Source organism: Nasonia vitripennis (assembly GCF_009193385.2).
Source record: "Nasonia vitripennis strain AsymCx chromosome 3 unlocalized genomic scaffold, Nvit_psr_1.1 chr3_random0004, whole genome shotgun sequence".
Lineage (NCBI taxonomy): Eukaryota > Metazoa > Arthropoda > Insecta > Hymenoptera > Pteromalidae > Nasonia > Nasonia vitripennis.
Window position 1 is genome coordinate 2,710,001 of NW_022279623.1, and position 26,115 is coordinate 2,736,115.

A 26,115-nucleotide genomic window follows, 5' to 3' on the forward strand; every position below is an offset into this window, starting at 1 on the left:
GATGTAGCAGCTTCAGCTTGTCTCTGTGTGCTGGCTGGCCGACGAAGGGAAGGGGGAGAGAGCCGGAGCGGACGGATTTCATTGTGCCGCCCTGTGTGAATTATCCCACGTGCGCACATGTGCAGCCGCAGTTTATTATAGCGCGTGTACTCGCGAGATTGGCGGCGTGGACTCACTCGCTTAACGATCCATCGGCCCGCTACAGCTTTACACCCGAAAACGAACTGCTCTCTCTCTCTCTCTCCCTTTCTCTCTCTTTTACTGCGTATTTTTTCGAGTGTTTTTTCCTGGCATGTCTCTTTTAGCAATTACGTCACGAGGTTTTATTCCCGAGCATCAGAGAGCCATTACATTATATCGTGGAGAGCTACGCGGCGTAAGCCTTTACATAAACTCCCATTGACGAGCGACGAAGAAGCGCAGCCTATGAAAGTTCGCTTGAATATATACGTTTATGTACGAGAGAAAATCGAAGAAGAACGGGGTCGTCGCCGTTATGAACCGTACCGCACAGGCTCATTCATGATTCTTTCATAAAGCTCCCACTCTCTCTCTCTCTCTCTCTCTCTCTCTCTCTCTCTCTCTCTCTGCCCCTCTCCGCACTTACATAATTCGACTATTAATCATTTTAATTGGAAGCCGCGGATACACGCGGCGATTGTTCCTGGCCGATTAGCGCGATTTCCATCGGCCGTTATATGTACTATATAGAGTAGAGAGACTCGCAGTGCTGTCGCGCAAGGGAACGCATTTTTTCATTTCTCCTGCCGAGTTTTTTTAATTACACATATATGCACGATTATTGCCATTAAATTTCTCGCTCTCTCTCTCTCTCTCTCTCTCTCACTCTCTCTCTCTCTATCTCTCTCTTGAGTCGTTTGTAAGTCTTTTAATAGCGCCGCGAAGGTGCAATTAGCCAGCGGTGAGCCGCATCTGATAGAATCTTCCGCGATGGCTTACTAGTTCGTTTGTCTTTCGCGTGTAATTGAATTTATCGCGCCGACGTTTTGTCGGATGTGCGTGTATGCTGTATAATAATAAATAATAATAAATAAGCGCGCGCCTGGAGTTCGCGCATGGTTAGAAGTTTATTGTCGGAAAAATGTTAAATCGAGCGCCTGCCGCCAGAGCGGCATTGTGCTGTCGTCCGTGCGATCGCGAGATCGGGAACGCATTTTGACAGGATATTGTCATTTTCGCATTCACACACACACACGCGCGCGACACGTTGCTTCGCCATCAGCCGTTTTCTGGATATTAAAATATAGATTATTTATTAAAGTATACCGATATAATAATTATTGACACTTCGCTCTCGAGCGCTCGATAAGGTCCGGCGTAATTGACGGCAAAAAGATCGCACAAAAGTGTATTTATCTGATGCAAAGCCTCGCGAGATAACCCATTTCGCGATTGTCAGGCTTTGTGTGACAAATGCGGCTTTTTTCAATTCTCGACCTCGCTTCATCAATATTATATACTCGCCGCCCTCCATCGAACGCGCGCGTACACATTTTCAGGACTTCTTCAATTTATTATATCTCGCAAACGTGATTAAATTACAGAGCCAAAATTTTGATGACCCGCTCAGCTCTCTCCCGCGTTCGTACACTCGAAACGTTTTATTTTGTTTATGGGCTGCACTCGAATGAAAAAGAAAGATGCGATCGGTGCGATTAAACGGTACACGCGTGCATTTTAGATTAAAAAAGAAAATAAAAGAAGAAAACTGCTTTATAGTAGATTGGGAGAAATTCAGGGATTCGGGACTCATTACCCAATTACGGTCGCGTCGAACGGGTTTCAAGTAAGTTGTAAATTCCCAATTTAAACCCGAGAGCCAATGACTCTGCCTCTGGCCGCGCGCGCACACGGTCTCTGGCGAATAAAACGACGTGGGTATTTTATTCGCGAAATAACTTGCAGCGCAGCCTCCGCAGCTTCGGTTCATTAAACGAGCGCCTCTCTCTCTCTCTCTCTCTCTCGTCAACGCTGCTTTTTTTTCTCGCTATGTCCACACGTACACACATTCGAAGCGAAACAGGAATACGAATTTTTCGAATTATCGATGAAAAAAAAAAAAAATTCATCCGAAGCATCTCAGCCCGTATCTTCAATAAATAACTTGATAAAGCAAAGAGCCTGTCAATGCTCGCGTCGTGCAGGAACACCTACACGCGCGCGCGCTAATATGCGCGCCGCGCCAGCGGGAAAGAATTCAGTTTAATCCGGAGTCAAGAGAACGATAAATTCCTCGAGATTTTTGGAAAGGACCGTCCCGGTGCAGTCTTTCTCGTTTGCTTCTGAATTATAATACGAATAACATAAAATTTCACTGGCGCCCGCCTGATTTTCGCGTATTTCACCTTTCGACATATCACACGTAGTCGTCGTGCGTCTGAGTCACATTTCCTCCAGTCTCTCTCTCTCTCTCTCCGAGGATCGAGGCCGTAAATCGCTAATTTATGCCCATCGTCGACGTCGCGCGCGAATAATATGTGTCGATGCACCGTTCGAAGGCGAAAAACTTTCCTGCGCGTATATATCCTCGGCGTCCGGTATTTTTAAACGAGCGAGCGACCGGCGGCAATAGTAATAACGTCCGTCAAAAGTCGGCCAATTCGTTTACCGCGCGAATTCGAAATGAGAGCCGCGCCGCGCATAAGCGAGATTAATAGCGATGCGTTTTAAAGCACGCGCGAGACGCCGTTATTTATTTGTTTACGGCGACGCGGCTCTCTATCTCGGAGCGAAAGGATTGGCGTTATTTTTTCGATGATGATGGTGATGCTGTGGATCCGAAACTGATGTTCGAGGAGAGGAGTAAAAGAAATTAATGAAATCCGATTGATTTATGAACGAATAGTTTGATTATTGTCTTGCAGCTGCCGCGCGGGAGCGGAGAGCAAACTGGAATTTTATTCTCTTCATTAATTTTTATGACCGGTTTTTTTCACACATTCTTCCACAACGCCGTGTATGACGTTCTTCAACAATTCAACGTGTGTCTAGCCTCTATAAAAGACATACGTGTATACCTATATGTTATATTGGTAATGGAAAAAGTGTTGCGCGCGCTATACAGCTCTCGCGCTCGCGATATTAATAAGCAATAATTGAACAGTAAATTATTTTTCTCAATATTCATAAACGCCAGCCCGAGATAAAAAGAAAACATGACAAACGCCCGAGCCGTTTGTTGTGAACAATCCGTTGCAAAATCAGGCCGTAAACCACATTCTATTGATTGCGCTCTATCTCTCAATGGCGTGGCTGCTTTCATTACCAGGCTGTACACACATACACCTTTCCAATTTGAAAATCGTACATAGAAGAGCTGCAGCAGCGCAGGATAATAAAATTAAAACGCTCGCGTAGTAAAATCGTAAACGCTGTGTCTATAGTCGAGCTAATTCACTTTTATAATATAAGAGCTAAGGTCTTGTGCCTCTCTCGGATTGAATATACACACACACACACACACAACAAATGCCCACGAGCGACTAGCTTGTCCGGGCGAAATATCCCGGTCGATCACGCATCGAAAGACAAAGCGCTGCGATATTAAGAGCGGGGGGGGGGGCATAAAACTGCAAGATCTCAACGCGCGGTTCTTTTCATCCCCGCGCGCGCTCTCGTGCAGCGCGCTTTATTTATGACAGGTTCGGCCGTCACATCTGAATCATTTGCTTTCTAAAGAATCGATCCTAACGCCGCGCGCGGCTGCGACTTTGATTATCTGTATAAAATATGTTTGTAAGCCGTGCGCGGCTCGTGCTGTTTCGTCAGCGTAGCAGCGCATTGTGCCGATGATTTGCAGACGTTGATGATGATAATAGTAAGAGAGGAATGTGTAACGTCATAATTGAAGCGAATAGCTCGTGCTCGCTTTCGAATCATCGACCGATTGCGAAACGAGCTGTTAGCTTTTTCGACGCGATCGCATGCGCCGTCTATTAGCGCGAAGTTCATTTGCGTTATGATACTTTGAAAAATTAATGGGACGTGAAAACTTTTTAAAAATTAAAAAGCAAGAGAAACCTCTCGCGAAGTGCGAAAATTCAAATCTTGGCAGAGCTGGGGTCGCACGCTCGAAATAGCTCCGCGAGTTTATTGCCAAAAACTTATAAAACATGCAGATCTCATCGCTCTTTTACGACGCGCAACACACCGCAGTCGCTCTCGAGTGCAGTATTTTCTCTATCGGGACGTCTTCTCTTCGTTGTTTCATCTCCTTTGCGTACAGCAGCTGCATAGGGAATTTTTCTCCGCGAAGAGTACTACACCTACTTCCTGGCCGCACTGTCCAGTTGTTACTCATGTAACTGGCCGGCAAGAAAGCGTTCATTCTAAATCAATCACTCGGATGCTGTAACACCCCCTGCGCAGGCCAGCTCCCTTCCGCAAGGTGTAGCGGCGATTCACGCCCGCGGGCCGAGACCGAAAGTTCCCTCTGCACTCGAGGATAACAATTCTGGCGCGTAAATCACGCGCTCGTACGAGTTGTAATGTTTTACGCGCGTCTATATTGCTGAACGAGTATCGACGTGCACATTCGTAATAAAGACATTGGAATAGGACAGAACTTGCTTTCAAAACGTCCACAATTGAATAAGAGTCACACCGTATGCATACGCGAACTCGCATCCGGCCGACGGAGTGAAAGAATGGACCCTGCTGATGCAGGTGTGCAACGAGCAGACGCCGCAGCTATTAATAACTGTGATGTCGCTGCGGGATGAAAACGATATTACGAGGCTGAAATTGACCTCCCACGCTCTTTGTCTTGGGCTCTTCTTCTGCCGCTGCGATCTGCACGCGCGTGTTGGATTAATGGACGTAATTTGATAAATGCAGATTTCTCTTGATGCAAACCGTGGCTTAGCAGTAGACACGTCTTGAATGTGGGTTTACATTCAAAGCGGTTGTATACACGTGCACGTGTGGATTTTTTCAGCGAGAAGGCGTGACGTTTTATTGAAAGCCAACATGAACCGCGCGTCATTGGAAAAAGTAATGCGAAATTGATTGACGGATTTATGCCGTTTAAATTCGAATGCATATACGCGATTCGCTCTTTGTACAACAAACTTTCTCGACGTGTATCCGACGATGGAAGATTTTGTTGCGATGAAGAAATTTTTTTGACTTTTGCGTCAGGTTGAATCAACGCTGACAACTAAACTTTTTCCATCGATCATCAGTCTCGATTAGTAATGTGAACAACGCGATCATCGCCGCGCATGACTAAGACGAAACAAAAGGTACACTGCACCGCAGCGCGAAAAGAGTAAAAATAGCACAGTTGATGAGCACTGTCGAATCACGCGAATACACAGAGACGATCGTCGATGCAGCTCGGTGACGGTTGAACGACAACAAGGTCATCGGTAGCTGCAGTAGCGTCGCGACGAAACAGGTGCAGCAGCATCGCGCAGCAGACGAAAAGAAGATAAAAAACCAACAAAAAGACAGCCGCGAAGAAGAGATCTACTGGTTGAAAACCGGTAGAGCGGCGTCTCGTGACGCGCTTGACAAGTGAAATCCTGTATCCACGTGTGCGCGCGAGCGGGAGGCGGGGGTGGAGAGAAAAAAGCAGCAGCAGCAGCAGCCGAGACCAAATGAAGCCTCCCGCTGTCTCTCTGCTACCGCCGCGGCTTTGATTTCAAAGAGGGAGACGCGCGCGTGAGAGAGAGAGGACCCCCCGAACAACCGAGGAATATTCATTTAAATATCTGTCAATACGAGCCGGCCTACCCCCTCTTCCCCCGAAAGAGAGACACGAGGCGCGCCCGAGGCGGACTTACGTCGCAGCGACGACCGCGAGAGCGCCACGCTCTTTTTCCGCTCTGCAGTCTTTCCTATCCTCTTTCGTGTCATTTCATATCCCTCTCTCCTCGCTCTATCCCTTTTCACCCGCGCCGTCGCGGACCAGCAGCAGCTCCACGTTCTCCGAGAGAGAGAGAGAGCCGTTTCCCTACTCCAGCGAGTCGCTTTCCTTTACTGCGGCATATCAGCTTGATAATTGGATACACCCTGTCGATTCGTCGCAACGCTTGTATCCTCGCGAAAACACACACATACACACCACCTTCGAACTTTGTGCGCGTCTTCAAAACGCTTTTGTGCGACGCGGAGGAGAAGAAGAAGAAGAATACTCGCCGTTTCCGCGCAACTCTTGCAATAATAAAAATTCATGCCGGCGCAGCTTTACGAGCGTCGTAAAGCGCGCGGAAAGCCGCGGACGCGACATCGGTGTGCTTCGTGTTCTCCTCGTCGTGTAAAGGATATTTTTTTCTCTCTTCATTTTCTTTCCGGGCCCGTGGGAGAGAGTATACAAGGTCTGATCGCGCGAAAGACGAGTAAAAAGCGTTCGCGAGTTTAATTGCGCGAGAGGGGTGGGTGTCCTTTGGGAGGGAATCGTCACCTTACATTCTGCATGTATCGATTAATGCGGCGCGTCGAGGTGGCATGGATCTCGAGCTGCGAGTATTCGAAAAAGCGGCGCGGAAGAGCGAGGGAAAAAGCAGCGTTATACGGACTTTCGGACAGCCTGAGCTCTCGCCGGTGTCGTCGCGCGGCCGGTAATAAAAGAAGTTTTGGAATTCCTCTCATCCTCGGTTTTCGCCGGCAGCTACGACGACGACGACAGGCGATTGAAGTCCGCGCGAATAACTTTCCCTGCCTATTTTATCCCCCTCCCTCTCCTCTTCCCCTGGTATAGATCGTTATTTTTTTATCTCCCCCGTCGTCCTCTCGAAGATTTCAGCGCAGGAGAGGCCTTTTTACGAAGTTTTGCTTGGAGGGCTAATCGATTTGATTCGAAAAAAATACGGCTCAATAAAATTCGGGACCGGCGTACACATCAGCGCGACGAGAGCCGGATGTTAGCGTGTTTTACGGCGGCATTAAGCTGCGCAGCTCGGATGACGCGCCGTGCAAAGCGCTCTATGCGCTCCCTTTGTTTCGCCTTTTTACTCGTCGTACATAATCTCGCGCTCCAAGTGCGCTTTATACACACACGACGAATCAGAAAAAATTAGAGAGAGGCCGAGATAGACTCGACAAGCCGTAAACAGAAATTAGGCAGCGTAATGAAAGAGCCGGAGAGAATAACAGGGACGAGAAGGAAAGCGCAGAGGCGAAACTGCAAGCAGGCGCTGCAGCAACCCCCCAACGGGCCTCGGGGTGACGCGTCTCTCTCTCTCTCTCTCTCTCTCTCTCTCTCTCTCTCCGCACGCGCAGCATTTTAATCCGCAGCGCTACGTCAGTCGCCCCGAATAATCAGCCCGAAATTCGTTGGCCAACAAAAGAACACACGCGTGTATGGCTCCATACGTGCGCGCAGGTTGATTTCGCCCGGCAACGAGACAGAAAAAAAATAGCACAGGGGGAAGAGTTTGGCGACACGTCGACGCGCACTTGATACTTTTTTCGTCGCTCTGTTATGTGCTACGTCTCTCTCTCCCTCTCTCTTCGTATATTACGCTGTTGCGCTTCTCTCTCTCTCTCTCTCTCTCTTTCTCTCTCTCATTCTGGCGTGCGTGCGCGGGTAATTAGGCCGCGCGCAGTGGCTCCTCCTGTTATTATGTGGAAAATGCAGAGCCGCGATTACTTTTCCTTTTTATTTTTCTGCCAGAGCTTTTTCGTCGCTATACCGCTGCGCTACTGTTGTTGTCGGCCCGGAGAGATTTGCATGTGATGCGCGGTTGACCTTTGTTTTGAATGCGTGCGCGCGGGAAGCTTGAATTTCCTTTTTTTTCCCGGGCGGATTCTAAATCTCGGGGATCTTTGTTTTAGCTCGTAGGCTTGAATATGTAAGTGATGAGGAATATGCGAAAAGAGTGCGCTGAAATAATGTCGTACAATTCCTAATCCAAGCGAGAATCGTAGTTTCGAGATGAATAAAACGCGAAATTATATATCCCCGAGAGAGCGGCGAAGAGAGCGGAGCTGTATAACGTGATTATATGTGCACATTGCAGAGAAGAGAACAATGCTAGTCAATCAATTCGAAGCATCAAAATTTCAATTCGCTGAGTGAGAAAGTCAATCACAGTTAAAAGTTAAAAAACGTCCGTTCGCTCGGATCGCTCGTTGGCTCTCGTGCAAAATGATTGATGGACAAGAATCATTCTCGCTGACATCATTTCGCGAATTTGAATATACACGCGCGCGCACGCGTGCAGCAGGATTAAACTGCAGAAAAATATGCCCCCGTCGAGTATCGTGTATTCGCCTATCGATGCGTTCGAAAAAAACGAGAGGAGAGTTCTCGGGATAATTAGCGTAGCAGTATATACGATATAATAAACAAGCTCGCCGCGGCGGTGTATACGCGAGAGATAAGCGAAAAAAATCGGGATCGCCCGACACATGGCGTAAACGCGAAACAAAACACTGCAGCAGCGCAGGAGAGAAAAGAGAAGTGACGGGAGGCGAAAAGGAAGAGAGGCATCACATCTCGCCCCGTGAGAAAAATATGCCGCGAGAAAGAGAGTGGGCATCACGGCTCAACGTCTGCAACTCGTCCTGTTTCCAGTCAGACCTGACGCGGCATTGCCCCTCTCGTTTCTTCTCTCTCTCTCTCTCTCTCTCTCTCTCTCTCTCTCTCTCTCTCTCGCTCTTTCTCGTCTCTTCCTTTCGCTCTGCTGCGCGATTCCACCAGCCGCGAGCCGATCGTAAGCCGGTGTATTATATACGAATGCCGTTTCTACTATCAAGGTGTGCTGCACTTGTTTGCATATAAATTCTGCGCTTTGATCAGCGTCGATGGCAAGCGTCGAGAGCTGCGTCTCCATTCGCATCGATAAACGAATGAAAATCCGAAGACGGCTGCTCGATTAAAAAAAAATCGCTATCAATGACGGATTACCTGCCTCTCCCGCGCACTGCACTCGCATCGATTGCGAAGCAGGTAGCGCGCGGCGCATAATAAGCAGCAGAAAAAGCTCGCAGCGTCAATCGGCCATCACATTCGCGTTATAAATCTCGCGCGATAAGGCGCGCAGTAATAATCGCGCGCCTCGGGTTATACAAGTGACCGCGCAACAATGAAGCAATGAATCAAGAGAGTCAGTCGCAATCGAAATGAGCCTGCGCGCGAGCGCAAGGTCGCGTCGTATACGCGCTCGATAAGCCGCGGTGCAGGAAACGTCAGTCTGTCTATCAGCGCGCGCGTATGTGTATAGAGGGTGGCGCGGAAAAAAGCCGCAGCGACGATGTAAATGTGTGAAACTCGTCGTCGTCGCCGCTGGAGATTTCGAGAACTCTGGCTTTCGAGATAAGGAGAGCAGGGGATGCAGCAACGGCAGCAGTCCTGTCTCTCTGTTTCTCGTTTTTATTATTCTCTTTGGCGCTGCAGCGCGCACTCGGCGTTGAATGGCACGCGGGACATTGAGTTATGCGGCGCTCCGTTTTCCTCTCCTCTTTTTAATTTAGTTTTCATTACGCCCCCCCCCCCCGCGAGTGCGTATGAGTGACTGACGAGAAAATAAACGCGCTGCGAGGAGGATTAAATGTACAGCTTTCTGTTAATATAATCGTTGTAACTTCTGCCGCTGATGGTAATTACACGCTTGGGTAAACACGTTTTACTCCTCGCCGCGGTAACGTACAGACTCGCGATACACCGAGAACAGAATAAGGCATGGCTGTCCCGAAAAATGTTCGAATGCCCACGCGCATACCGGGACGATAAAGAAAAAATGAGCCCGCGCTCTCAGATAGAGCGAGTGTGACAAAGTAGCGGATTGTGTGTGTGCGAGGAAGAACTCGCAGCAGCAGCAACAGCGGCTGCGGGGTGAAAAAGCGTACAAGGGACGCCCGCTGGCAGGTGGAGAGGAGGACTGTATTATTCCTTATCAGTCGCCCTCGCGCATAAATCTCGGGGCGGACACGCGAATGCCGCTGCCTTGTGATCAAGTGATCGCTGCTGCTCCTCCTTTCTTCCTCAACTTGGCTCGATCTCTTTCTTTTTCACTTCGCTCTCTTTTGACCCTTTCCTATACGCCGAGCTCTCCCCCTTTGTACCGCGCGCACACGGCCGCGGCCAATTTTTCTCCCCGGCGTCTCTCGTTATTTACCGGCGATGTGTCCGGCCGAGAGGCTCGCCATCGTTCAAGTCTGCAGCATGCCACGCGGAGCTTTGCGAATGCGCTCGAGCGATACTCCTTATCGTCGCCTTTGGAATTGGGCTATTTGGTTAAAATACAGATTTATTCTCCTCTGTGTAATCGTACACGCACCAGTCGTCCCAAGGAGCGGCAGCTTCTTTTTTCCATGTTCGAGCGATGTCTCGACAGCACTCGCCACGTCGCAATTAATATCCCTCTCCCGTTCTCGCAGCGCGCGCATCCGAGCGGCCTCGATTCAACCGCGACTTTGATGCACCCACCGGTTCTCCTCATACGCGCATATCCTGCTCCCGATGCTGCCGCTGCCTACTCGTCAAGCCGCGAGACGTCGCATACTCGCATAGGACGTGACGTCGCGGGGATATTCGGAAATTCGAAGCGATGCGAGGTTGATTTTTGCTCGGTCGGCCGCTCCTCCTCCTTTTTTTTCTCGAGATTTCGTGCGCAGAAGCGTCGCTTGGGTTACAGTGTGTCTATCGCGTGGAAAAAGACTATAAGTTGCTCGATTAAACGGAGGACACGGAGCAGAGCGGCAAAAAACTACATGGGTGTGTACGTATCGCGCGATAGAAAAATAATATTTCCGATGCGGCCTTCGTCCAAAGCGAGGTCGATGCTCACGCGGAGAAAGAGCGAGACGCGGCGTCGAAGGAGCGAAACACGAGAGAGAGAGAGAGAGAGAGAGAGAGAGAGAGAGAGAGAGAGAGAGAGAGAGAGAGAGACAGCACAACTCGGCGACACGAGGGTGACGGACGTATATAAGAGCGCGAGGGAGTCCAATCAGAGACGGAGACAGATACAAGGAGTAAAAAAGCAGCGAGCAAAACGGACACACGTGGACGCGAAGCCGAGAGCCGGTGTGTAGGTGTGCAGCCGCGTGTTTGTGAGCGAGAGGAAAGGGGATAGAGATTGATTGAAAGAAAGGAAAAGAGAGAGAAAGGGAGAGAGAGAGAGAGAGAGAGAGAGAGAGAGAGAGAGAGAGAGAGAGAGAGAGAGAGAGAGCAAGGAGGAGCGAAAGGAGGATAAGCAGGGTAGAAGGAGCGGAGTGGACTGTCTGTTCTGTCCATCACGTTGCCGGCGTCAGATTATCGTTCTGACACTTTTCGAGTTATTCTGGCCGCGCGCGCAGTATCCCCCACCAAGCCGCTCTGCTCTGCTATATAATACTACTACTACCGCGGTTACGGACTTCATCGCGCGATATCTGCCGGACTCGTGCTCCAGGAGTGAGCTGTCGCCTCTCTCGATAGCCTTTCTTGCTTTAATCAAGCATTTATCGCGGCCCGATGTTCTCTGCGCCGCGCTGATGTGGGTACACGTAGCTACGGGCATGACTTGCTGTAGCTTTCTTGTTGCGGGGGGAAGACAACTTCAAGAGCTACATGCGCGCGAATCGTTGCTGCGAGCCGGAAGTTTTCGACTTTTCATTCCCCTTGGCTTTTCGACGGATTGATCCAAGATATTTACCGTTGCGTGTTTCTCGCGTCGTTTTGCACGTGTAGCGCACTTCAAAATTGAGATTTTATCGATGACTCGACTTCAGGCTACTTCGAACCGTTACAGCGAGGAGGACTTTTTTCGTTTTCGCTGATTTTTCTCAGCGCAGCCCCCGGCGGCGTGTTGGCTTCAATTAGAGAGCAAAAATAAGCGCATTGCTCGAAGGCGTTTACGCGTAAAATACGGACGCGCAACTTTACGACGACGAGTAATCGTAAAGAATACAAGTTTGCGTATCGAATGGAAGCCACTTGGTCGTAAAATTCCAAAGTGCAGATACGGCATCCGCCCTCAGTACACATCATCGAATGCCCGCGTGTGCGTGTACGTGCGCGAGAGGCGAGAGCGTCAACTAGTTTGGCCAGTGTCGATCAAATTTCCGAGGACGGGATCATTCAAGCCGGAGTTGCTTGAGACAAAGCTCCCCCTTTTCCTCTCCAAATATTTTCCCTCCTGTCGCTCGTCGTTTTATCTTCATTTTTTGCTTCGAGTGTGCCTCGCGTAAACTTGTTTAACAGCGGCTGCTGCGATGATTTATTATTGCCGAGCTGCGATTTCGAATCACGCGACTGACTTCCTTCTGGGCGTTGTTAAAGTGAATTATATTAACGAGTGGGATGCGACTAATCGATCGCGCGCCGATAAAAGCGGATGTATAAATATTCGGGATTATTGCACTATGCAGCGCCAATCGATGAGCTCGCCATCATTTTTAGGTGCTGGAAGTTTATTTTTGCATTATATTTCTCGAGTAATCGATAAATTATTGCAACTCATATAGTGATTCAGCTAACAAAATTAACGACAGTGAATGATTACTTCAACAACTGCGAAGTAAGACTTGGCGTTATACACGGTTGTTTTTCAACAGAAATCTTCCCGAAGGTTTTGAGCAATAACAAGACACGCGCGAAACAAATTAACAAAACCAACATACATCGCGCAGCTCGTGTACAATCAATCAAACGAATAAAAATTCGAAAACTACTACTTCAGAAATCCGACGTAGCTGGCAATTAGTTTCCAAGCGCGCAACGCACAGTCATGCGTCCGACTACACAGAATTACCTCGTGTAAGCTCGCGAAGAAGTCTGAAGCGACGACTTCGATTCAATCTGATAGAAGTACGCATACGATTTAATCACGAAGATTATCCTGACGGACGTTATCCGACCAGAATCAAATTCGCAGCACGCGCAAAAAGAGCTCGTCTCAATTGTGTAATCCTTGCACCAAAGCGAGATATCGAAGACCCTCTCCTCCAGAAAACGAAAAAAAAAGAAAAAGAAAATGAAGACACCTTTGCCAATAGGCATGTATTATAGAGACACGGTCGAGCAATACAGCCACGTACATGAGACTCGAAAAACGCGCACGTGTGACCCGGCCCGGCGCGCGCGCGTCATTCAATTAATAATTCAATCATCGTACTCGATTGGATTACCTTTCGTCCGAAAAAATCAAATCGGCCGGGGCGCACGTACGTGCGTGCACACACATACACACCCGCGTGCCGCCGAATCGAGGAAATAACTAACGGCGCGTCATTACGAATATTTCGCTCCCTTTTTCCCGACGCCCCTCTGTTTAATGCACTTTTATTCCGCTGCGCTGCAGTTTCGCCGTCTCTCTCTCTCTCTCTCTCTCTCTCTCTCTCTCTTTATCTCTCATCCCTCTCATTTATAAATATATAGCCGAGAGAGAGACCGGCGGCAGTCCTCCGGTTTTATATCGAATTATTTCCATTTTATATTGGTGTGGCCGCTTTTGATCGGCCGGAATGACGATCATCGCGTGCCGCTCGCGCGGGGGCATTTCGTATTCGCCCAGTGAATTCATTCGCGCGCGAGCAGCACGAGTTAATTATCATCGGCCGAATGACTTGCCCGCCTACTCCACCTCCCCCCCCCCCTGCCACAATGCGAGCTGCCGCCGCGCTGTTTGTTTCGCCGCGCGCTCTGCAGCTCTTTCTCTCGCTTTTGTTATTCTTTCTTCGTTTTCGACCGACTCGGCCGACGAGTTCGGTTTGCCATTTTTGTTTGAACGCGGCTGCTGCTGCCGCCCCCGCCTGCACGAAAAATTTATGTTAATAAGTGTGTGACGCATGCAAATGAGCGCAGTGCGTGGCTGCGTTTTCGACGATTCTTTTTTTCGCGGATGACCGTATGCTCGAGGGTCTCCGCCACTGCGCTGATGACGTTCGTCGGTGTTTCGTTAATTTTTGCATGTTTGGTTGATGCACAAGCAATATTGTTCTAACCAGATACTTCTATTTGTGTTGCAGGTAAGCATCTCAAAAATCATCGGCTAATTAGAAAGCCCCCGTGATTCGGCCGAATTTAAGAGAAAGAGTCATCAACGAGGCGTGAGTTAACAAAAGCTGCAATAGTGATAAAAGCCGAGGGCACGGCGATAAGCGTGTAGCGCATTCGTATGCACTACTGCCAGCACGGAGCATCATTTTCGGGGCGCATTATCGGCGCAGATCGCGTCCAGCGCTCGTTATTAGCGTCGCGGCAAGCGTGCAAAAATGCGCGGGCTTTTCAAAATTTTCGAAGAGAAGCGGCTCCACGGTGCGCGCATTAAAATGCAAACATTTCACGCGCAGCTCATTCAGTTACCGGCCGCGTGTAGGTATGCGCGCGTTCGATGGACTGGCGGCGGTAATTAAATCGACTGAAATTACGAACGATTCAATGGGCTTTGCGCGAGTCAGCTGGAAATCTGTTTGAGCGAGTGCAGCGTGGAAGGGAAAAATGAGCTTGTATGTGTGTGCAGAGTAGCGGCGCAGTAGCGAAAAAGCACGATGGCCCGCCCGCGGGAGGAATTCATTTTCCGGCTGATTTATTTAAGCGCGCGCTGATTTCGGGCGCTTTTTTTTCGGTTCTCGCTGCCGAACGACCGGCGCTTAATATTGCGGTTCGCCGATTTATAAGTATAATCATATTGGCTGATGCTGCAGGAAGGACGGGGGGGGGGGGGACAATTGAAACGCGTCTGTAAGTCAATTATTAACGCGAGCGCGCACTTTATTTGGTAAACACTGCGAGCGAACGGGAGATTTAATTTTGTCCTTTAGCGCAATCATTATGCCGAATCGATTCGGAGGGATTAATATAGCGGGTGTTTCGCCGTTTTTCCGACGACGGTCTGCTGATTATCGTCTAATGCTGATGACCAAAGTGCTGCGGGTGGAATAATTAATTTTTCTTTTATGAAACAGACGATGCACATTCTCGAAAAAGCAGAGCAAGGAAAACGAGCCAAAATAAAAGAATCACGCCTGCGGACAGAGAAAAGCCATGCACATACACGAGACGAGCATTTAGACGTAGCAGATTTTCCGTCATCTCGTGGGTGGCGCAATCCTTCCCCATTAGCTCGTCTAAATGCTGAAATTAGAGCCAGCAGCAGCAGCAGCAGCAGCAGCAGTAGCAGAGAAAGCTCGCGGAAGGAAAGGCGCTCGTCAGAGACAGAGGGGGGGGGGGGGTAGCATGCAAGTAGGGTGGCAAAAGGGTTACGTATGCTAATGCCGCGTCGCGTCGCAGGGACTGCGCAGTGTACACAGGTCAGCGAGTACACGTCGCGCTCGCGTCCACACGTCCCTCTGATGAAGTTGAGCCGCGCGATGTGTAATAAGGGTCAGCAGCAGCAGCAGTAGCGCCGGTGGCAGACGGACGGACGGCTGCAGCAGAGAAAACGAGGCGGTGGCGGATAAAGCTTGCAGCCCGGCAGCAGATGAAGATAGAGAAGGAAGGGGGGGAGAGAAAGCAGCGGCGAGTTGGCAGGAGCGCGAGGGGGAGGGAGCGAGCTTGACAAGCGGAGCGCGCGCGCGCGCGAGTTGGTTGAGGCTGGCGGACGTGACACGAGCGTCTTGTGACCCGTTGCTGCTGCCTCTCCTCTTTCCCTTTCGCGACGTCCTTCTCGGGCTGCAGCAGCAGCGACTCCCTCAACTTCACATGCCACGACGACGGCGACGACGACGGACCAGCCGAAGCCGGCCAGGGTATCCATTGTTGTTATTATCAAAGCGAGGGGAGGTAGAGAGCGCTTGCTAGAGAGGGACGATGAAGGAAAGGAAGGCGACGTCTGCAGGTGACAGATGAAACAGCGTCCTTCTCCCACTCTGCACAGACTTTCCCCGCGCGCTCTCTTTCTCTTCTCGTCTCTCGCAAGCTCGCCCGCGCAGCGCTGTATGTGTGTGTGTGCGTCGTCCTCGTTGTCGTGTCCCTCTCGCTCGTCGGAGTCCATTCTCCCGCTTCTCCTCTCTCTCTCTCTCTCTCTCTCTCTCTCTCTCTCTCTCTCTCTCTCTTCTCTGTCAGCGGCCCTTGTTCGTTCCAGCTCTGTCGTCCAGTCACTGCGCGGATCCCTCTCTCTCTCTCTCTCTCTCTCTCTCTCTCTCTCTCTCTCTCTCTCGTGCAATTCTGCACCGGCCACAGTCATTCGACCTTTCGCCGGAGTCTTCGTTAGATATCACTCGTCCAGCAGCAGCAGCAGCAGCAGCCCGTCCGGAAATCATGCCTTAGTGTAACCCCTCCCTCCTCTTCTCTCTGCCGTCCTCCTCTTTTCTGCACCGGACGGACAGAATGGCCTCGGTCTGCGCCTCGTCCCCTCGCACCGCCGCCGCCGCCGCATTGACCTGTCTCTTTAAGTATCGATGAAATCCGAATTCTCGGTATTCGGCTCGCTCCTTATCTTGATCGCCATTGTCCGCGGGGGCCGAAGCTCGAGTTCATAATTAGTCGCGCTTCGCGTAATATAGGCTCCGCGTGTACTGCCAGCTTCTAATTATGTATATGCGCTGCATGCGGAGCGTGTTCCCGAAAAATCGCGGCGATCCATCGAGGCGATAAGAAGTATAGCGAGTGTAGCACACATGCACGACACCGAGAAATTGCAAAGACGCGCGGGCGTGATGGGTCGTCGGAATTCTCTCGCGCGCGAATAACTCAGCGCGGCAGTCGTCGTCGTCTGGGCCGCTCTCGTCGTGTCTTCTGCCCCTCTTTTTTCTCCCGCGCGCGGACGATCTGCCGTGTCGGGAAACCACGCGGAAACCAATAAACCACTGCTCGCTCGGGACATTCGGAAGGCAGAAGAAAACCGGCCGAGCGACCGATGCAGCATATGGATCATTTTTTCCCGAAATTATTTTAATTCATACGCGCTCGGCAGATTTTCAAAATTTATTTACGAATCCCTCGTGAACTTACAAGCCAGCAAAGTTTGTACACGGATAAACAAAACAAACGCTTCTTCGCTGTTCCAGCTCAGGAACGCGAAGACGAAATCCTTGCCGCGCTGAATATGCAATGAAGCGTGTGTCGTTTCGTCGCTCTCCGCATACGTCAGCGGCGCAGCCGAGGCATCCGCGCGCATATTGCCCGGTGCTGTCGATCAAGTCGCTGCGAGCTTTTTTCTAATCCGCTGCTTAGAGCGGAGAAGACTATACGTTACCTTTGACTTCGATGGAATCTCAATACCGTGCGGGTCTGCTTCGTGCGGCTGGACAGGATTCCGAGCGTGTAAATGCTCTGTTTCGGCAACGGATGTCGATATAAGCTCGGATCGAGCTATACTTTTTTAATACTCGCTCGGAATGTTTGAGCAAACGAATTCGCCACACACGTCGCTCGACACTTACTTAATAATCTTAACGATTCCGTCGCGAGGCAACCCATCAGAGAAACCCCAAAGGTCTTTCGTTCCCCGCGATGCGACCCCGTAATTCGGAGCAACGATAAAAAATGATAACAGCGCTGTCAAAATCTGAATTATTCATTAAACATGGAGGCTCCCATAACTACCCCCTGCCCGGTAATAAAATCTATTAAATCGTTACATACGTCGTTAGGCTAAATACAAACGCCAGGCCTCATTATTCGCATTATAGCTCTCCTCGGATAAAAAAGAGAGACGCGCTCCGCTGCGGAGAAAAACTCGGCCGTCTCTTTGTTCGGCTGCTCCGCGAGCAAAAACTAGTAATAGCTAAGCAATAAACGAGAGAGCCAAATTCTGTTTTAATAAGAGAGCCCTTTCTCCGGTCCAGGCTAATCAAGCCGAAATTCGTCGTCGCGCGGGGACCGGAGATGGAAGAGCCGCCGTTGCCGCTACTGGCTTAATGATAGGCCCCTGGCTTTATGATCTCAGACGGACTTCTGCGAAGCGAAGTATGCGCTCGCGCGCGAAAGCGAAAAGAAGAGAAAGAGATCATTATATGGCGAGTCCTTAAATTATAAAGTTTTGCGCAAAGGGCTTCTTCCTCTTGAAGCTTCGTCTTCTTCTTCTTTCTTTCTCTGCAGCGCTTTCTCGTGGGACGCGAATTTTTTTCAACTCGCTGATCGCTGCTTTTTACTTTCCTGGCGTTTATGGGCGTCATTCTTGGAAGCTATCCGCTTAGGAGCTTTGAATTTAAAAATCGATTGTCGAAAAGTTGAAAATACAAACTCAACTTGCCCGGTCGAATACAAGCCTGTAGTCTTTAGCCTCACCCCTGTTCCCTCGATATTTTATTAATTATTATTCCAAGCCCTCATCGCGAGAGATGATCTCCTCACCTTTCAACAAGTTAAACTAGCGAGACAGTTTCAGCAGCGCTCGGTAATTCCCTTTGATCTCCGCGTACAATATTTACCAGGAAATCTCGAGGCCGAAATTAACCAATCAATCAATCAAAAAGCATGAGCCCCGGAAAATCGATGCAGAAAAAAAATAATCATAACTCCTCGTCGCCACCCTCCGCATCAGAAGGAATAGAAGCGGAGAGAGAGAGAGGGCCGCTGCGTCGGCGGCGGCGTCTCTCTCTCTTTCTCTCTCGCTCAGGGTGGCGTCGGCGGACTTGAGGTTAGGTTGGTCGGTTGACCCGCTTGACAATCGATTGACGGCTGTCGCCAAGACTCCCCTTCTCCTTTGCCTCCTTCCTTCGCCGCCGCCGCCGCCGCCGCCGACGCCGACGCCACTCTCCTGCTCGCGGAATCGCCCTGGGCTTGCCGCCCCTTTCAGCGCGCGCTTTCTGCCACCTTTGTCTCGTCGCTCTGCTCTCGGCGGCTTCGATCCTGCAGCGACAAGTCGAATAATTTCCCCTAATTATCGGCCTGCAAGGGGGAGATGAATTCCGCGCCGGAGTATCGACGCGCGCTTCTTTCTTGTATTTCGTCGTCCTGGCGGTGGGTGTACGATTGCGGCTGTACAGTATACGGAGCTGGGCTGCGGGAGCTTTCGAAGGGTGAGAACCGCGCGACGAATCAATCCGCCTGCGTGATTTGTATTCATTGTGTCTGGAGCGTATAATTTCAAAGAACAATGCGATGCATGCGACGATCCTGAAATTATCCTGTACATACTCCTTTAAAGTCCGCGCAGAGCTTTCTCGAGCTTTCCCTTATCGTGCTCCTCTCTCGCGCTCTCGAGTATTTATAAAAAGGGACTCGGACTCGAGTGATTGATTTGTTCTTTCAATCCAACCCGCGGTGATGGACGACCGACAGTGGACGAAAGTTATCTCGCGACTACACGGGAAAAACGACGTCTAATTCAATCAACGACTAATTCCAGACGAAAAAAGAAAGACGCAAGAATCCAACTACGTACACGGCAGCGAGAAAAGCTGGCGCACAGAGCGCGAGAGATATCAGAAAAGGAGCAGCATCGCGCGCACGACGGTATAGGGAGAATCGGGCTCTCGCGCTGGATATTATTTGCCGCGGGACAGTGACAAACGCCCGTCAACGTCAGCCGTCAGCGTCACCTTCCCCTCCGCCTATACACACACACGCACACACGCGCGCGCGCGCGTATAGGCACACAGAGCCCTCGACCTTCTCCTTTTCGCGACGTCGCCGTAGTCTCCCCTCTACTCGTCGCGCGAGCGCGAACGTGACGAGCATATCTGGATCTCTGGACGCGCAACTCGTCATCTCTCCGCCAGCGTTGCGGAGGAGGTTGAGGAGGAGGGAGAAAGCTGCAGCCGCGAAGGACGAGGAATGCACGCGCGAGTATAGCGTGTATTAAAGAGGAGAGCGAGGGGTGGCTGACATATTGCGGCCTCGCGTCAAGCCCGTCTTACTCGCGTCCGTCAGTCCGAGCCTCGCCTGTCCGTCATGCGACTCTGTGTGTGTGTGTGTGTGTTTGTATGCGCATGTGTGGGCTGCTGCTCGATTTTTCTAGCGTCGTTGCAGTCTTCGCCACGACGACGCTGACGACGGCGACGGGAATAGCTCGATCGGGGTCGTGATGCGGAATTATACTTGCTTTATTGGCAGGCTTTTTTCGGCGGTCAGTTGACGCCGTTTATTTCCGGATTGACGTTTGATCGATATGTAGCATGTATCCCTGGTATTTCGTTGTATCATCTTGAAAGTGACGCGACATTTTTGAAATTTTCAAAAATGTTTATTAAAAACTGTTGCGAGTTAATTAGCATAAAATTAATTGTGGACCGCGACTTACTGCGTGAAGCGAGGACAGGTCCTTTAGCCCTCCGTGTCTCTGGTCAAAGCACATGTAGCGGTATGTCACTTGTGCCAAACTGTCCTTTGAAGATATTTTTTGACTAATAAGTAATCTAGTATTTTGACGATCGTTGTTTGTAGATAAGAATGGCTTGATAAGCTGCAGCCGCAGTGCAGACGATACACCCTGCTCTCTGGAATTAATCGTTCCATTATAACGGAAGCTTCGAGAGCGTCGAAAAATGATTTCCTCCGACCATTACAATAAATCGCCACTACTGCGCCGCGCAGTACACTCGCCCATTGTCTCGTCAATCTCGACTTTTTCTACTGCGCGATAAACACAAACCAAAATCGCCGAGTCTTGCACGATAATCATACATTACGAAAGGGAAATAAATCCACGAGTTATAGACGGATCGAGGGACACAAAGGCCAAGCGACGCGTCTTTCCCTCATCGAATAAGCGTCGCCTTCCACACGTATACGTATAATACACATTTGGCTTCCGCTTTGTTCGAAAAAGAGTGGAACTTCAGGTCCTATAATTCCTCGGCTCGCGCGCGCGCACTCGAAAAGTATCCAGCGCTTTCTCTCTCTCTCTCTCTCTCCCTATCTGTCCGCAGTTATTTATCGATTTCAAAGCCCATCGCGTCTTACGGATCACGAAGCAGGAGAAAGAGAGAGAGCAAACGTGTGTGTGTGCGAGCCAGCGCGAAAAGAGAGTGGCGGTAGGGGGGAGGTAGACGTAGGTAGTCATTATGTGGAGGGAGGTGACGTCAGTGACGGTGACGGATGGCTACGCGTCAGGCGAAGTATAAACCCCATGGTAGCCAATAAATTATTGCAACTATAAATTACTTCTGTGCGCTCACGATATAATGCCGCCGCGCGGCTACTGCTGCGGGTGGGGTGCTTCTCTCTCTCTCTCTCTCTCTCTCTCTCTCTGCTCCTGCTGCTGCTGCTGCTGCTGCTGCGAAACAACGATGTGTTATATGCTCTCGCGCACATTCACATACGCGCGCGCGTGTGTATGAGACAGAGAGCTCGTCAACAGTGAGACGTGTTTGTGTGTGTTTCGTCTCTGTATGGGGTGGAGTGTGCAAACAAAGCTGCTGCTGCTGCAGACCGTAAGACGGCGAGTCGAGCAACACCTTTGCCTCGTGAGCAGCTATTGTGCAAAGAGTGCGTGCGGTAGCGGCCCGCATGCGGCTACGACACACTGCGCGGCTCTCTCGACTCCTGTCCATTAAGCCACGCGAGGGAGAGAGGAATCTTCGTAGGAGTGAGCCGCTTTTATTTGTTCTTCGTATTTTCTGGGGAGTGGATTTGTTTTTTTCGCGCTGTGGCTTAATGATGATATTGTTGTACACGTGTTGTTCCAACGGATCGTTATAATGAGCGTACTTGTGTATTATCGAACGACCTCGATCTAACTTCGCTCGCGATACTTTTGCACACAATTGCACCCGCGTGCAGTTTTTTCAGCTGCGCGACGAATTAATTGAATCCAATCGCGCGTCTGGGAATTAAACCGTAATCGTATAACCCATCGCCTGCTGCACTCTAAATTAATCAGGCAGAGATGAAAATTAAATTCAATCGACCTTGTGTACACCTATAATTCCCACTATCCATCCGCACACATATCGAAATTCAAACCTATACGTACCGCCGGCGCAAAAGTCCGAGGAATATCGCGTACACAAAAGCTGTTACTCAAGGGAAGAAATATACACCTAATGGAATCGCACACGGCTGCAGCGGCGGTGGACACGTACGTCCTACGGAGAGAGAAAAAGCCGCAAGACGCGCTTATAAATCAAGGTGGCGCAGTGTCGGGCTATCCGTTTTTACGTTTCGCATTCCTAGTCGCGTTGTAGCAGCGGCGGCAGCGCCGCGCGGAGATTATAATTGCGATTCCCGTACGCGGAGGAGCGATTAATTCCCGCCTAATGTGCAATTAGTTACGCGAGCTCGTGTATACGTATACGCGCCGCGACACGCCTTGCAACGCTCGCGCTTGCCGGTGTGGGCGTATACGCACACACACACACCCAGGCAGACAGGCACGTACGCCGGTATAAATCATCGATTCCGTATCGATGAAAATCAAAGTTTTCCAGCTCTGCCTCGCCTGCACACATCCATCCAAGAGGGACTTTTTTCCATCTCACGTAATAAAGTCGCCGCGTGAAATTGAGGTCAGAGCGGTTTAGAAATGCGCTGCGCGCTTTTTTTCGACACGCCGATTATCGCTCTCTTCTAGCTGCAGTACGCGTGGAACGGCAATTCGCGCGCGGGAAAAATCGGAGAGCTGATGGATTGTGCGACGGCGCCGGTTGGAAAAACTTCTAATCCCTATCTCGCGGCGCGATGTTGAAATATCAATTTGTCGTCGACGAGATAGACTCGTTTTCTGCAGCGCACTGTACGTTTATTTTCGTTGTATACTTTATAGGAGCGGAGAAAAAAGTTTCGAGCATCATCGAGCGCGTGCACTTATGCAGGACCCACGGATCGTCTCCGAAAAAGATGGCATCGTGAGAAAGCTCCGTCTGCACGAGCTCTCTCTCTCTCTCTCTCTCTCTCTCTCTCTCTCTCTCGTCTGCCGACATGAGCACTGCTGGCATAACATAATCCCGATACGTAATAAATATTGTGTAGGCTACGCGCGGATCGGCTCTTGGCGTGTAGCGGTGCGTGTACCCGTCGTCCAGCTCCGGTCGTTATAAGCTGCAGCACACAGACGCAGCGAGAGAGAGAGAGAGAGAGAGACGCGCCGTGGGTATCCTTCTCTCGATCGCGCGCGGACTATACTCTCCCGCCGAGGGAGAGAAAGAGAGCGAAGGGAGGATATTATGGGCGAGCGAGTGAGTTATACGCCTTGTCGCATGTGTGTCGCATAAATCTGTTCCTCTCTCGAAGCAGGAGAGTCTCAGCCCCCTGACGACTCCCCGAGAGCATATCGGAGAGCTGTGTGTACGGCAGAACGGCGAGCGAGAGAGAGGCTGACTGACTGCCGCAGCTCCTTCTTCTTTTCCGATATGCAGCGCTGCCGCTTCGACGCGACCTCCTCTCCTCCTCTGGCTCCTCTTCTTCCCGGCCGGCGTCCTATATATGCGTGTAATACCCATATACACGTTTCGAGTTCTCGTTTTATCATCGCTTTCACTCGCAATCTCGCGTGTTAATCTCCCTTGATTCGCCCCGAGTTTATAAGTAGCCTATACTTGCAGTATAGGAACGAGCGAGTTATGAATAGCGCGCGCCGATTTTATTTCCCTCCGAAAGTTTATATATCGGAGCTGAGACGCGCGAGAGCTTAATTAGAGAAGCTTCGCTCTCTCTCTCTCTCTCTCTCTCTCTCTCGCGTAATGGGCAATGCGTCGTAAATCGCGTGCAAAATGCGCTTTTTTCTCGAAAATCCGATTCGACGCTTATAAATCAGCCGCAAGATTCGCGCACGTCGCTCGGAGAATTTTAGACAATCTTATTAACGCGCCGAGTTCATCCTACGCGTCCCTCTTCCCCGAGCGGTACTTTATCATCGCGCCTTCTCTCTCTCTCTCTCTCTCTCTCTCTCTCTCTTCCTCTCTCCTGCATCGCCTTATCCTCTCACTCTCGTTCCCCTCCACGCACTTGTGCAGTGTGTACGTGTACACACTCGCTCGCACACACACGCAAGGCCTATCAGATCGACACGTTGTTCCATCGTACGAATTCAAGTGTTCCTCATTACTATACGGCTCCTTCGCACTCTCGCGACGGCGACGACGAGTCGCCTGCATCCCGCAGTACTGGTAATTGGCTCCGCGGATTCACGGGGCTCTCTCTCTCTCTCTCTCACTCTCTCTCTCTCTCTCTCTCTTCCCCCCTCTTTTTCTTCTTCTCGGCGTCCCACACCCGGCGCCTGGACTCTTGTATTCCGGAGATTCGTTATTCACGAAAAGCCAATTTTTGAAATTAAGCAGGACCGACGCTTTATTGGTGTAAGCATCTCTCGCGCGCGCGCGCACTTTCGCGCTAATCCCGCTGCGTCACCTGAGACTGCAGCAGTGCGTCAAGGCGTTACATATTAGCGTGGTTCTTTATTTTTAGGGCAGCGCGCGGCTGTCCCGCAGCAACCACCGAGTCGAGAGAGCTGGTGAAAATCGAAACTCGAGCCGCCGCCGTCGACGCTACTGCAGCTTTCTCTTTATATGCGGAATCGAGCGGTCGGTTCATATGCAGGCGCGGTAACAAGAGTCGCAGAAATTGACGGGACGTGATCGGTTGACGTGTCACCGTAATGTATTATATTAATTTTTCTCTACACGAGTATAGTACACAGCCGAGAGCCTAGGAAAATTCGACATAATTCATCGTCGCGCGCAATTAATTAGCGATTCGTCTAGGGCGCAAAGTTCCGTCGACCACATTAAAAATTTCCTCGGGGAGAGGGCGGGGAGAAAGTCAAAAGGCTCTCTCTCTCTCTCTCTCTCTCTCTCTCGTTGGAGCGCGGCAAAATCGCACCGCAAATTTCCGAGGTTCGTTTGCTCGGCGCGTAGTTGTCGCTCACGCTTAAAGCGCTTCATTATTAATCGGCTCCTGTAATCGCGCCTTCGTACTTGCAGTGGCAGCCGCCTAAGCCCGCCCTAAGAAATTCACGAGAGCAAAGGGCGAGAGTGAAAGACCATCAAGGAGCGTAAGTACAGCTTTCTCTCGCTCTCTGCCAGCGACGTCCGACGCGCGAAATCCGTCGGAACGATGTTTAAGTGTGAAGGACCGGAGAGCCGAGCGGTTACGTCAAAAATTTAGGCTCACGATATTACGCGCGCAGATCGCTATGTATAAATATTCCTACGCGACGCCTACAACCGTGCGACGGGGTCGGAATGAAGCTTTTATTTATTTCTTTTTCCAATTGCGAACTAAAAGTTGGGGGGGAAAATTACTTTTATATTGCAGCGGTCATTGGAATATTGAAAACGTCGCAGGCGTATAGCGTGAGCGCTATTGATGAAAAATGACGTATGCCAGATGGAAGTCGGCAGTAGTAGGTGTAATAGAATTTCAAAACGCGTCAATCAATAACCTGTCGATACTTTGGATTTTTAATGGACAGATGAACTGTTCAACGTGTACATGCAGGCAGTAAAAAATTACAAACCGATAAACCCCCGCAAATTATTTTTCAATTCAACCGCGCTGTATAAAGAAAAAACGACGAAAACGAAGAGACGACGAAAATAAAGCTTAAACGAGCCGAAAAGAAGCCTCTCTCGAATAACCTTACACCTCTCTAACAAGACAGAAAAGTCGTCGAATGAAGCATCAGAGAGCGGAGCGAAAGAGCGAGAGAGAGTCGAATTATATAGTGTCGCGCTGCACCTGTCCTCCTGTACATCAAGCGTCCATCATCTGGACGACACACTGAGAGCGGCTCTCTGTCTCTCCCTCTCTCTTCTCTCTCTCTCCCTTACGCCACTATACTTTTCGAGAACCCGCATACACACACACGCTTACACGCGAGAGCTCTGGCGCGCGTTTATTTATGCTGACACAATATTTATTAGAACGGATCGGTCCGTCGGCTCATTCGCACTGAGAGAGAAGCGCGCGCGTCTATTTCGGGCGACGACGAAGACGAAGCGCCACCTCATCTTCATTGCGCCGCCGCTACTCTTTTTTTCGCGCCGGCGTCGCTCTATCTCCGTCTTCGCCTTTATCTCTCTCCCGTACATACACATGCGCTCGGAAAGATACAAGAGAGCCTGACGATTCTGGCACTCGCGAGATTGAGATGCGTCCGTGTCGGGCGAGAGATCGATTTTTCAAGAAGCGCGTATAACGCGTACACACAAACATTCCTGTCCTCGGCTCTCTCGCCGCGTGTGATATGCGCGTCCGGACATACTCTTATTAGCCAATTATGCAAAAAGACGATCGACGCCGCGGCGACGATTCTAAGTTTGCTTTGGCTGCCGGCGCGAGCTTTCGCGAGCTTGCGCGTCAGGAGCATTTAAGATGCAATTTATCGTGCGCCTGCTAAA

General features: G+C 50.3%; 1 protein-coding gene across 4 annotated transcripts in view; it reads left to right on the plus strand.

The window, feature by feature from the left end:
• Positions 1-26,115, plus strand: part of LOC100116264 (protein tiptop) — a 120,481-nt gene that overhangs the window by 73,331 nt on the left and 21,035 nt on the right. The window lies entirely within an intron of this gene.